Genomic DNA, 14608 nt, shown 5'->3' on the forward strand with positions numbered 1-14608 from the left:
TTGTGTCAGTGCCCCAGCTAAAGTGTGGTATCCAGAATTAATTATGTATAATTTAGCCATGATTTCACAAGCAAATAATAGAGAGGGACTCTTCTTCCTTGTCCTAAATCTTACCCAAGAGGACATCCTATCTTATTTTGGTAGCCAAATCTCATTGAACTTATAATGTCATTTCTCCAAATCTTCAAATCAGTGAGACACTTAAGAAACCAATATATGGCATGCAACTATAGCCTGAACAAGATTTCAATAGTACACATTAGACCTTAATGCAGGATATTCCATAATAGTTACAGTAAAAGAAAATTAGAACCCAATGACCTGGAAAAGTCCTTCTCTACATCATGGACCCAAATTCTTAACTCAGTTATCTTAGTTGGAAGAATGGATTGTACAGGTTTTATAATTATTGCACTGCTCTAAGTATATACCCTTTATTTTTTTATTTTTTAAAGATTTTTTTAAATATTTAATTTCAAAAGGTAAATACATCAGCTTGATGTAATAAAAATTAAAAGAGTTTTTTAAGAGTTTGTCTTACCTCAGACTGCTATTATAAAAATACTATAGACTGGGTTACTTAAACAGTAAACATTGATTTCTGACAGTTCTGGAGGCTGAGAAGTCCAAGATCAAGGCACTGGCAGATCTGGTGTCTGATTAAAACCATTTCTTGGCTTCTTGCTGTATCCTCACATGATCCAAAGAGGGCTAGCTAGCTCTCTTCATCTTCTTATATAGACATGAAGTCCCAGCCAGGCACGGTGGCTCACGCCTGTAATCCTAGCACTCTGCGAGGCTGAGGTGTGCAGATCGTTTGAGCTCAGGAATTCAAGACCAGCCTGAGCAAGAGTGAGACCCTGTCTCTACTAACAAATAGAAAAAAATTAGCCAGGCATGGTGGTACATGCCTGTAGTCCCAGCTACTCAGGAGGTTGAGACAGAAGGATTCCTCGAGCCCAGGAGTTTGAAGTTGCTGTGAGCTAGGCTTATGCCACAGCACTCTAACCCGGGCAACAGAGTGAGACTCTGTCTCAAAAAAAAATAGAAGACATTAAGTCCCAACATTATGGTTCCACCCTCATGACCTAATTACTTCCCAAACCCTCCACCTCCAAATAGCATGACTTTAGGGCTTCAACATAGGAATTTTGAGATGATTCAAACATTCAGTCCTTAGCAGAGGTTAACAAGACTTGTTAGTTTAAATTCTTGGGTGCTTGACATGTTAGAGAAAAGAAGTAATAAATTACAATTTTTTTCACTAGTTATGTACATAATGTTTACTACTGTGTTTCCCCGAAAATAAGACAGAGTCTTATATTTGATTTTCCTCAAGAAGACACCCTAGGGCTTATTTTCAAGGGATGTGTTATTTTCCCCTCAAAGCCTTAGCTTGCAGCACACACAGGATGACTGGGACCTGACAGGGGGAGCCGACCTTGCTGGTGGGGCTGCTGCACCTTTCTGGTCACCTCTGGGATAGTAGCTGTTACGATGGGGCAGATGAGAAGGGCTGCTCATCTTCTTGACCTTCCCAGCAAAATGCATGGGTTGTGCAGATATGCTGCGAAGCCACGCCCATCACTAGGTCTTATTTTCAGGGTAGGGCTTATATTGTGCAAATGCTTAGAAATCCTGCTAGGGCTTATTTTATGGGTAGGTCTTATTTTCCAGGAAACACAGTATTTGGGAAATTTATTCTGTCAAATTTATGAATTAACTGAATATGAGTCAAAGAATAAGTGAAAGTGATTTTTTTTAACAAAAAATAAGATTGTAAACTGAGCCTAAAAGCTTAAGGAAAACTATGTCTTAAATTTTATGAGTTACCAAATTGAATAACAATGAAATAAAATGATGATAAGTATTCCTTTTGTGAATTAATGCCCCCCTTAGGCAGAAAAAGCTCAAAATATGTGAAGGGGATGGCACATTCTGAGGAGCTTAAATGTGCTTCTGTACATGGAACACACAGTTGGGGAACTGTAGCAACCACTCCATTACAGTGACCCTCAAGGAAAGAGTAAAATAAAGATAAATTAAGTCAGGAGGGTTAAACCACCTTTATTCACCACTGTGGCCTCCAGTTCACCCCATTTCCTGCCATATAACAGCATACATCTTTGGCACCAAATGGAATGATTAAAAAAACAAAACAAAAATAACAGCATAAATGCATTAAGAAGTCTTTCTGATGTAGCTCCTACAGTGATGCTAAATGAGTGGGGCACTTTTGAGGGCAATGGAAATCTAGAATTGGATTATGTTGATAGGAGCCCAACTCTAGGAATTTTCTGAAAATCTTTTAAACTACATGGTGAGTTTTAAGAATTTTATGGGAGTGCCCTAGCTACTCCAAATACTTCTACTATTGAAGTATAGTAAATTATACTTCAATAAACCTATATTTTTTTTAAAAAAGGGGCTCTGAAAGAGATTCCTATTTTAACACAAGGCTAAGTGTAGGATGGGGCAAGCTTACAGCTGAGAAATCCTCTGTTTTCACTACTCTGGAAAAGTATTGTGATATTAAGGAGGGAATGAAAGACTGATGATATGAAAAATTACAAGTTTTTGCCTATGCCAGTTATATGTCATTAGTCATTTTTAACTGTTACTCTCTTTTAACATGGCTGAGTTAACCTTCATATTTTTACAAATAAGGACTTATTCCTTTTGAAAAGAGTCTGTGACCTCAGAAAGTTGTAATTTCTGCAAATGTATGATAAGCAAATTGAATTTTTAAATGATATTTCAGTGGCAAAATGTTTGTAATTGTAAAGGCTGGGTGGAGAGCATATGAGAGTTCATTTATACTACTCTCTGTACTTTTATGTGTTTGATAATTTTTAAATGATATTCAGAGTTCTTGCTGCCTCAAGTAAATTTGTATAGAGAAATCATTAATTGAAAATATGAAGTTTTCATTATTTCAAAAATATTTTTAAACTTAGAATTCCTACTTGAAATATGAATGTATATTATGGGCAGAAAGAATGAATCCATATAAATATCTTTGTATGAAAAGATAAAATGTTATAGCCTTTATGATTTCTATACCAGCAAAAACAAATTTAAAGTGTTTTTAACAATTTTTAAAATATAATGTTGCACATAAAAGAGAATTTTTATTTTCTATGTTGCTAATAACAAGCAGCAATCCATGAATATACTAAGATATGATAATGATAAGATGCTAAGATAATGAAAAGATAACGTTTAATGGAAATATATATAATTTCTCCAAGATATACGTGGTGGGGAGGGGGATTGAGAAATGATTTCCCTGTTTTGGGCCACATCTTGGCTATTTCATATATATATTTATGTCTACAGTCACGCATCACTTAAGGATGAGAGAACATTCTGATAAATGTGTACTTCGGCAATTTTATCATTGTTCAAACATCATAGAGTGTACTTACGCAAACCTAGATGGTATAGCCTACTATATACCTAGGCTACCTACCATATAACCTATTGCTCCTAGGCTACAAACCTATATAGCACGTTACTGTACTGAATACAATGGGCAGTTGTAACACAATGGTAAGTATTTGTGTATCTAAACAGAAAAGGTACAGTAAAACATAATAAAAGATAAAAAGTGGTACACCTATATGGCACTTACCATGAATGGAGCTCACAGGACTGGAACTTGCTCTAGGTGAGTCAGTGAGTGAGTGGTAAGTGAATGAGAATGCCTAGGACGTTACTGTACACTTAGGCTACACTAAATTTATTTTTAAATTAAGCAACTGTGCTACAAAATTACTACAGCTATGTCATCATGAGGACAGAGGAATTTTTCAGCTTCATTATAATTTTATGGGACCACCATTGTATATGTGGTTTATCATTGATGGAAAAGTCATTATGGGGCACATGACCATATTTCTATACAATTAATTAAACTAGAAATCAGTAACAGAAAGATAGCAGGAAAATCTCAAAAATACTTGGAGATTAAACAATATATTTCTAATTAACATGAGTCAAAGAAGAAACCCCAGGAGAAATTTTAAAATATTTTGAACAAAACAAAAATAACAATACACATAACAGAATTTTAGAGATGTAGTGAAAATAGTGCTTACAGGGAAATGTATAGCATTGAATGTATATATTAGAAAACAAGAAATATTTAAAATCAATATGTGTTTACCTTAAGAAACTAGAAAAAGAAGAGCAAATTAAATCCAAAGTAAGCAATAATTTTTTTTTTAAGTTACAGCAAAAATCAATGAAATTGAAAATAGGAAATCAACGAGAAAATCGACAAAACCAAAAACTTGTTTTGGGGAAAGATCAATAAAATTGATAAACCTCTAGCCAAGCTAACTACAAAAAAATTGAGCGGACACAAATTATTAATACTAGAAATGAAAGAGGCAGTACAAGTACTGATCCCATTGAGATTAAAAGAATAATAAAGGAATATTATAAACAACATTATGCCCCCAAATTTGATAACCTAGATGAAATGGACCAATTCCTTTAAATATACATTACACCAAAGTTCACACAAGGAGAAATAGATCATCTAAATAGACCTATTCATATTAAAGAAATTGAATCAATAATTAATGACCTTTCAAAATAGAAAGGCCCAGGCCAAGGTGGGTTTACTAGAGAATTCTACCAAATTTTTGAGGAAGATTTTAATATACCAAATTCTCTACCATCTCTTCCACAAAATAGAAGCAGAGGGAACACATCCTAACTCATTCTATGAGACCAGCATTATCCTAGCACCAAAAGCAGACATTATAAGAAAGGAAAACTACAGATCAATATCTCTCATGAACATAGATGCAAAGCTCTTTAATAAAATATTAGCAGATTATACCCAACAATATAAAAGAAGAATTATTCACCTTGACAAAGTGAGATTTAGTCTAGGTTTATAAAGCTGGTTTGATATTTAAAAATTCATTAATGCAATTCATCACATGAATAGGCTAAAAAGAAAAATAATATGATCATATTAATAGATACAGAAAAAGTATTTGACTAAATTCAACAGCTATTCATGATAAAAACTCTCAGCAAACTAGAAAGAAAGAGGAACTTCCTCAACTTGAAAAAGACCATCTATGAAAAGCCTACAGCTAACACCATACTTAATGGGCAGAAGCTAAATGATTTTCTGCTAAGATCAGGAACAAGGCAAGGATGTCCACTCGTACTCTCCTACTCAAGATTGTAAGAAAAGATAGTATTTTTTCAGCAAATGGTTCTGGAGCAAGAAGACAGTCACATACAAAGAAATTAATCTGGGTCAACTAGACTAGACTTTACACCTTACACAAAAATGAACTCAAAATGGATCATGGACCTAAGTGTAAAACATAAAACTATTAAACTCCTAGAAGATAATGTAGAGGAAATGTAGGCAGCCTTGGGTTTGACGGCGAGTTTTTAGATATGATATCAAGAACATAATCCATAAAAGAAAAAATTGATAAGTTTGACTTCATTATAATTAAAAACTTCTGCTGGGCACGTGCCTCAAGCCTATAATCCTAACACTTTGCGAGGCTGAGGTGGGAGGAATGCTTGAGGCCAGGAGTTTAAGACCAGCCTGAACAACATAGCAAAACCCTGTCTCTACAAAAAATTAAAAAATTAGCCAGTTGTGGTGGTGTGTACCTATAGTCCCAGCTACCCAGGATGCTGAGGTGGGAAGAACATTTGAGCCCAGGAGTTCAAGGCTGCCTGTGAGTTATGATCATATCATTGCACTCCACCTTGGGTGACAAAGCAAGGCTGTCTCAAACAAAACAAAACAAAACAAAATTTTCACTGTGTTAAAGACGTTGTTAAAAGAATGAAAAGACAAGCCAAAGACTGGGATAAAACATTTGCACAACACATCTGAAAAAGGACTGGTATCCAAAATAGACAAAGAACTCTTAAAAGTTAACAATAAGAAAACAAACAACCCAATTAAAAAAATGGGCAAAAGATCTGAACAGATACTCCACCAAAGAAGATATACAGATGGCAAATAAGCATATGGAAAGATGCTTGACATCATACATCATTAGAGAATGCAAATTAAAACAATGTGATACCACTACACACTTACTAGAGTGGCTAAAATCTAAAACACTGACAACACCAAATTCTGGTGGCGATGTGAAGCAACAGGAACTCCAACTTATTGCTAGTGGGAATGTAAAATGATACAGCCGCTTTGGAAGATAGTTTGGCAGTTTCTTACAAAATTAAACATACTGTTACCATGTATGATCCACAGTCATGCTTCCTGGTATTTACTCAAATGAGTCAAAAACTTATGTCCAAACAAAAACCTACATCTTAGGTTTAGATCTTTCTTATTTTCTCATGTAAGCATATAATGCTATAAATTTCCTTTAAATTTGCTTTAACCAAATCTCACCAAAATTTTTTCTTGAGACAGGATCTTGCTCTGTTGCCCAGGCTAGAATGCAGTGGCATAATTATAGCTCACTGCAACCTCAGCCTCCTGGGCTCAAGCCATCCTCCTCAGCCTCTCAAGTAGCAGGCAGTACGGGCACATGCCACCATGCCTGGCTAATTTTTCAAAAAAAAATTTTGTAACATCTTCTCACTACATTGGTTAGGCTGGCCTCCTGGCCTCAAATGATGCTCCTCCCTAAGCCTCCCAATGTGCTAGGATTATAGGCATGAGCCACCACACCCTGCCTCACACATTTTGATATATGTATTTTCATTTTTATTGACTGCAAATGAGTTTTAATTTTTCTTGAGACTATGTCTTTGACTCATGTAATTTAAAAGTGTATCATTTTATTTATAAATATCTGGGGTCTTTCTAGATATCTGTTACTTGTTTCTAGGTTAATTCCATTGTCTGAGAATATATTTTGTATGATTTCTATTCTTTTAAGATGTTTAAGCTTCCTCTTATAACTTGGAATATGGTCTATTTTGGTGCTTGATCAAGAGTATCTGTGCACAAGATTAGATAAAGGAGAGTTTCTTAGTTGGGAGGACTCTACTGAAACACAGGATTTAACATCCTGACAAGAAGCCCTGGATATAGTGTGAACTTGCTGATGGTATGGCTTTTAGAAGTATATAAGAATTGATGACTCATGCTAAGTAAAATAAAATTGCCATAATTTCCATGGTAGATGGTTGAGAAAGAGTAGTGGACGTACTTGAGTGAATATACTATATTAAGACCAGAAAACCCATCAGGTTATTATATTCTATGGGAAATTCCTGACCATACACCATTTACCTAGGCCATAAGGAATGCCTTAGAAGGAAGGGTAACAATATTACTAAAATACACAGTGGTGGCTCTCCTCTGTGTGCCAGGGCCAGCGGTGGATAAGGCCATTATAGAATTAGGCTCACTATTAGCAGTGGGTTTGGTAAAATCTGAAACAACAAAGGCCAGATGGTGCCATTCAACCATCAGAAGCCAGGTGGACATAACTATCATAATAAGTGGTAATGTTGAAAAGACAGCCAGGTGCTGCCTGATCCTCAAGAGAGTTATAGAGTTAGGTAACGGAACATAGCACCTTTAGGAGCAACAGGGATAGAGAATCACTCAATATGTGCCATTATAAATCAGCCTCAGAAGACTAAGGGCAGTTACTCCAGTAAAAAGTCATGATTTCTTGTTCTGTTTTTAGATTTAGGTCAGTTTTTAAATGCTGAAACCATTGACTAGGGAAGAGGCCACGTCCTCAAGAGAAAGACCCTACACACCCTTCAACTACACATGGTAATTATTCCCTAGTTACTCGGGTACCTGTGCACTGAAGGAAGAGGAATACCCAAGTATTTGTGGAATATGGAGTCTGAATTGACATTGATACCTGGGACTCAAAGCACCTATCTATGGTAAAGGCAATATGGGAGCCACATAATAAGTGGAGTCTTGCTAAGGTTTGGTTCACAGTGAGTTAACTGTCGTTTGCTTAGTCCCTGAATATATTATTAGAAGAGAAATACATAGGACTTCATATACTCCCTCGTACTGTGTTCCTGGTATGTAGGGTAAAAACTATTATTAATATATTGGAAAAGACCAAGTGGAAACCTTTGAAACTGCCTGTACCCCTCAGCCAAAATAATAAATCAAAACAATATTTTAACCTAGGGTGGGGATCCTGGGGGTAGTGACAATGATGGAGGAAATTAGTGCCACCTTTAAATATCTAAAAGATATTTAAATATCCTAAAAGACACAGGAATGGTTAATTCCCATTATATTCATATGGATCATAAAAATTGACAGAAGACCATGACAAACTGCACTAAATAGTAGCCTCAATTTCAGTTTCGGTGCCAGATGTTTATATTTTCTTTTCCTTTTCCTTTTTTTTTTTTTTTTTTTGAGATAGGGTCTGGCTCTGTTGTTGCCGTGGTTAGAGTGCAGTGGCATCATCACAGCTCACAGCAACCTTAAACTCCTGGGCTCAAGTGATCCTCCTGCCTTAGCCTCCTGAGAGCTGGGACTACAGGTGTGCACCACCATGTCTGACTAACTTTTCTGTTTTTTATAGAGACTGGGGTCTGTCTCGCTACTTTCCTCAGGCTGGTCTCCAACTCCTGGCTTCAGGTGATCCTCCCGCCTTAGCCTCCCAAAATGCTAGCATTACAGGTGTGAGCCACCAAGCTGGGCCTGGATGTGGTATATTTTCTACTGTAAATGAACATGGCCTCAGATGCATGGTATGCAGCCACTGATTGGGTAGATGCATAATTTTCCATCCTTATCAGAAAAAAATGTATCAGAAACAATTTGTATTCACAGGGAAAGGATAATATATGTTTATAGTTTTACTCCAGGGCTGCTTAAACTTTTTTGTTCTTCATTATATTTGAAGAGATTTGGACCATCTGGATGCCATAGAGAATATCACATTAATCTTTTATAGTGATAACATCTTATTATTCAAATCAAATGAGCAAGAAGTTGCTAGCACATTGGGGACTTTGATAAGACACATATTCTCCACAGGTGGAGATTTTCAGGGACCTGTTACATCAGTAACATTTTTAGAGTCCAGTGGTCAGGGGCATGCCAGGACATCATATCCAAAGTGAAGAACAAATCATTGCATACTTAACCTCCCAAACGTGAGGGAAACATAATGCCCACTAAGCCTCTTCACATTCTGGAGATAATAAATTCCTACTGGAAATGCTGCTTCAACCCAGTGGCAGGAAGGGCTTCCAGCTGTAAGTGGAGCCGCAAAGCAGAAAGGGCTCTGCAGCCATGTGACAAGGCAGGTTCCAATGTTCTGGAGGTTCAGTGGTTATAGTGCTGTGAGGAATTTAGGGCAAGCCTTCCACCCCCAATAAAGAAATCACAGCACAGGCCCTGGGGATTTTAGATTAAGTCCAGACCATTCTTACTGGAGAGTCATTCATTTTTTGAAAACCAAAAATACTTTGTTGTGTCAGATAATGATGTATGAAAGATGGAGCACCCAGCCATGGGGCAGATCCTACCATGTGTTCACAACTACCAATCATGAGCCCGGGTTTTTTGTTGTTGTTGTTATTTTTGAGGCAGAGTCTCACTCTGCTGCCCGCGCTAGAGTGCCATAGCGTCAGCCTAGCTCACAGCAACCTCAAACTCGTGGGCTCAAGCAATCCTCCTACCTCAGCCTCCCAAGTAGCTGGGACTACAGGCATGTGCCACCATGCCCGGCTAATTTTTTTAATATATATATGTTAGTTGGCCAATTAATTTCTTTCTATTTATAGCAGAGACAGGGTCTCGCTCTTGCTCAGGCTGGTTTCGAACTCCTGACCTCAAACGATCCGCCCACCTCGGCCTCCCAGAGTGCTAGAATTACAGGCGTGAGCCACCGTGCCTGGCCAAGCTGGGGTTTTATAAGACCTACCAAGTTATAGCACTGGACAGCTGTGGCAATAATCCATTGTAAATTGTAATTGGTTTATTTGGGATTGACTAGCTCTCTGGGAGGCCGAGGCGGGCGGATTGCTCAAGGTCAGGAGTTCAAAACCAGCCTGAGCAAGAGCGAGACCCCGTCTCTACTATAAATAGAAAGAAATTAATTGGCCAACTGATATATATATAAAAAATTAGCCGGGCATGTTGGCGCATGCCTGTAGTCCCAGCTACTCGGGAGGCTGAGGCAGAAGGATCGCTCGAGCCCAGGAGTTTGAGGTTGCTGTGAGCTAGGCTGATGCCACGGCACTCACTCTAGCCTAGACAACAAAGTGAGACTCTGTCTCAAAAAAAAAAAAAAAAAAAAAAAATATATATATATATATAAAAATATTTGGGATTGAGCACGAGGAAGATCAGATCAGAGGGCTAAAGGAAGTTGCACTAGCAAGCAGCTGAGACTCCCATGTCATACATTGCTATTGTATCAGTGCCTCTCCCTCAGGTCACACCTACGGATGTACAGCCCAGGCTGTCCCTTAAGACCATCTGAAAAAAGATGAAAATCTCAAAACTTGATTCATGGATGGGTTGCTTTGTTAGGTGCAAAATGAAAATATTAATACATGGCAAGTGCCACATGGCTCTACTCTGGTGGCATTGAAAGCCAATCACAAGGAAAAATATTCCCAATGGGCAGTTTCAAGTGATGTGCCTGGTCATCCACTTGTATGGAAAAAGAAGTAGCCTGAGTTTAGAATATATGTACATTCATGGGGAGAAAGAAATAGCTTGACTGGCTATTAAGAAGCCTGGGAAGAGAAAGACTGGAAGACTGAATACAAAGAATAGAGGTATGTGGTGTGTATGGGAGTGCACATGAAGTGTAAACATCTTCATATTGCATGTTAATGCCACCATGTTTACACAATGGGCATATATGAGCAAAGTGGCCATGGTAGGCAGGATGAAAGCTATTTATGGGCTTGCTAGCATAGGCTCCTATCATAGGCTGCTATTCACCAAAGCTGATCTAGTGTTTCACTGCCAAATGTCCAACCTGCAGAAACAAGAGATCAAAGCTGAGTTCCTGATATGGCACAATCCCTCTTGGAGGCCAACTAGGTGTAGTGGCAAGTTGTTAATACTGGGCACAGTAATAGACATGTCAGGTATGAGGTTTTTCTTTTTCCCCCCACACCATCACTTTTTGAGGGCTTACACAGGGTTTCACTGTCATGATATCATATATAACTTTGTTAGACCAGGGGATTGATTTTACAGCAAAGGATATGGGAGTGGGCCCATGATCCTGCAATCCACAGGTTTTATGGCATATTGAATCAGCAAGAGGCTGCCTGAATGATGGGGTTGGAATGGCCTAAGTAGAATCAGCTTAGAGGCAGTACTGTTGAGAATACAGCATCATCTAGGATGCAGTATACAGTTTGGATTCAAGATGTTTTTATGGTGCTGTGCCCCCATAAATGAGTACACAGGTTTGGGAACCAATGGGTAGAAACAGGAGTGGCCCTACTTGCCATTACTTTTGTTACTTTCTTAGATTTGTGTTTCCCATTGAGCAATTCCTATTGAATTATAAGCTGCAAATACCACATGGCCATTTTGGGTTCCTTGTGCCTAGAAACCAATAAGCAAAGAGTCACTATAAGAGGTAATTCATCTTGCTCCCTCTTTAATAACTTGTTGCCCCAGCTGCTGGAAGTACTGACAGTAGACTGCTTTCAACTCTTAGCTCCTTCAGGAATTGTCTCAGCTGAGGAAAGTCACCACCCATAGTCATGCCCCTTCCTGGAGCCGGCCCACATTGAGTATCTTACCAGTCATCTTCATTTGGCAACTCTGAAAAGCTCCCTGTAGGGTCAACTAATATCCATAGGCACTTCTTGGTAAACATCCTGCATACCAAATTTAATCTCAGAGTTTGCTTCCTGTGGGAACCCAACCTGTAGTGAGTTACCCTGAGGCCCTCATGATAGACTTTTTAGAGACTTTTGTAACTGTCAATTTCAGTTTTCATACTGGTTGAGGGTGCTAGAACAGTGTAAGGTAAGATTTTATGTGATTACTACTGGGTTGCCTAATGTGGTCTTTGCAAACTTCACAAGAGTTTTTTTTTTGGGAAAAACAAACAAACATCAAACCACTGAATTTTTTCTCTCTTCAAGTTAAAAATGTTAACAGTATTAGCCAGGCACGGCAGTGCATGCTTATAGTCCCAGTTACTCGGGAGGCTGAGGCAGGAGGATCACTTGAGCCCAGTTCAAGGCTGTAGTGAGCTATGATCACACCACTGCACTTCAGCTTGGACAACAGAGACACTGTCTCTTAAAAAAAGAAAAAAAAAATTAACAGCAAGTAAATAAACTGCTTTTGTAATGGTTATGATATAGTGAGCGCATTTTGAAAATGGGTATTTGAAAATGTTTCCATTGTTACGTGAATTTATCACTGAAAATATACGTCACTTATAAGAACCCTCATACTTGTAAATGTAATTTTCTATCTTGTTTAAAAATCTTCCAAAAGACTTTTGCTTAAAAAAATGAATAGATTACCTTCTAATTAATTGAAAATGGATTAATATTAGGGATATAGAAACTAATTAGATTTCAATAAAAAATCTGTCATTCTTAGAGAACAAGACTGAAAAATTATGATTTAGCAAAAAGAGGTAACAATACAATTCTTCCTTTAGGATCTAGGTATTTATATGCTTTTGTTTGAGCTATGACAAACATAAAAACCAAGTACTGAGATAACTGAACTTAATCACAAAATTTTTAAAAATGAGAAACCATAAAGGCCTAGCCATCTAGTTACTTTATCTAGTTCTTTTATTCATTGTAAATTTTTTTAAAAAAAGTTTTATACATATAGATAGAGTCTCTCTTTTTTGCCCAGGCTGGAGAGCAAAGGCCCTAACCTTGAATTCCTGGACTTGAGTGATCCTCTTGGGTCAGCCTCCCAAGTAGGTAGGACTATGCTATGGATATGCACCACCATGCTTGGCTTTTTTTTTTTTTTTTGAGACAGAATCTTGCTCTGTTGCCTCCCAACTAGCTGGCACTACAGGTGTGTGCCATCATGCCCAGCTAATTTTTCTACTTTTTGTAGAGGCAGAGTCTTGCACTTGTTCAGGTTGGTCATGAACTCCTGGCCTCAAGCGATCCTCCTGTCTTGGCCTCCTAAAATGCTGGGATTACAAGCATGAGCCACTGTGCCCAGTCATGTAAAATATTTAAATAGCATATTTTTATTGAGAGCAAAAAGGTATTGGTATCATTAGTAAAATAAGACATTTAAAAAATATTGCATATATTTATATTATCCTTAAATTTTTTATGTATGTGTGCATTTAAATTTTAATAGAGTAGCATATGTATATCATACAACACACACATATACTTGCCTATTCCCAATGATCATTTAAGCATTTAACTTAGGATTTGAGAAGTCAAAAGTATTGAAGTCAACTGAATTTATGCCATAATACAAAAGCTAAATACAACTTACTCTACATTTAAGTAAGACCAAGTAAAATAAATTACAAATAATATCCAGGGACTTTGATAATTTTAACTTTTCTCACGAAGGAACTGGTGACATTCTTCAGTAGGTATGGCTGACTATATCTGTGTTTTAATCTGGCTGTTATTTAAGGTAATTTGGACCCAATTAGTATATCTTGAACAACTTACTCTGTGACTGGCATGGGTTCACATTTTTTTTTTGCCTGGGCTGGAGTGCCATGGCGTCAGCCTAGTTCTGTGATTACAGGCATGAGTTTCTTCTTCTTATTCAAGTCATATGCTATTCTCTACAATGTTCAAAATGGCATACCTCTTTCTTGCAGAATATTACTTTGTTGACAAATTATTTTTTCCTCTTTAATTGCCCAGAGCTCTTTCTACACACACACATACATGTACATTTGGAATGGGATTTTAAGAAGGCTACATTACTCAAATAATGCCTGTAAAATTAATTCTGCTAATTAATGGTAAAAGGCTTGTTTGGAAGGGCATAAGTTATGCACAACTGCTAGTGTGCACAGGTGAACAGTTGGGTATAATGCTGCTTCTCTATGCAGAAAGGATAACTTCTTGGTTGGAATTTGTGGAAACATGATGCCATATTTTTTGTGTTAACACCATTAAACATTACCTATAACTACCTAAAGGTTAAACTGCCTTTTCACTTGGCTTGTCTTTGTATTATGCCATTCCTCTTCCCTAGTCCCTGACCCCTCAACTATAACAAATAATGTAATAACAGCACATGGCTCATGGACAATATTTGTATACTGCAGACTTTGATACAGAGAAGTCCACAGTGGCTGTTATCTAAGGTAATTTGGGCCCAATTAGTATCTCTTGAACAATCTACTCTGTGACTGGCATTGTTTCACTTTTTTTTTTTTTTTTTTTTTTGAGACAGAGTCTCACTCTGTTGCCTGGGCTAGAGTGCCACGGCATCAGCCTAGCTCACAGCAACCTCAAACTCCTGGGCTCAAGCGATCCTCCTGCTTCAGCCTCCCTAGTAACTGGGACTACAGGCATGTACCACCATGCCTGGGCTAATTTTTTCTCTATATTTTTAGTTGGGCAATTAATTTCCTTCTATTTTTGGTAGAGACGGGGTCTCACTCTTGCTCAGGCTGGTTTCAAACTCCTGACCTTGAGCGATCTT

The sequence above is a fragment of the Microcebus murinus genome, chromosome 9 (genome assembly GCF_040939455.1).
Source record: "Microcebus murinus isolate Inina chromosome 9, M.murinus_Inina_mat1.0, whole genome shotgun sequence".
NCBI lineage: Eukaryota > Metazoa > Chordata > Mammalia > Primates > Cheirogaleidae > Microcebus > Microcebus murinus.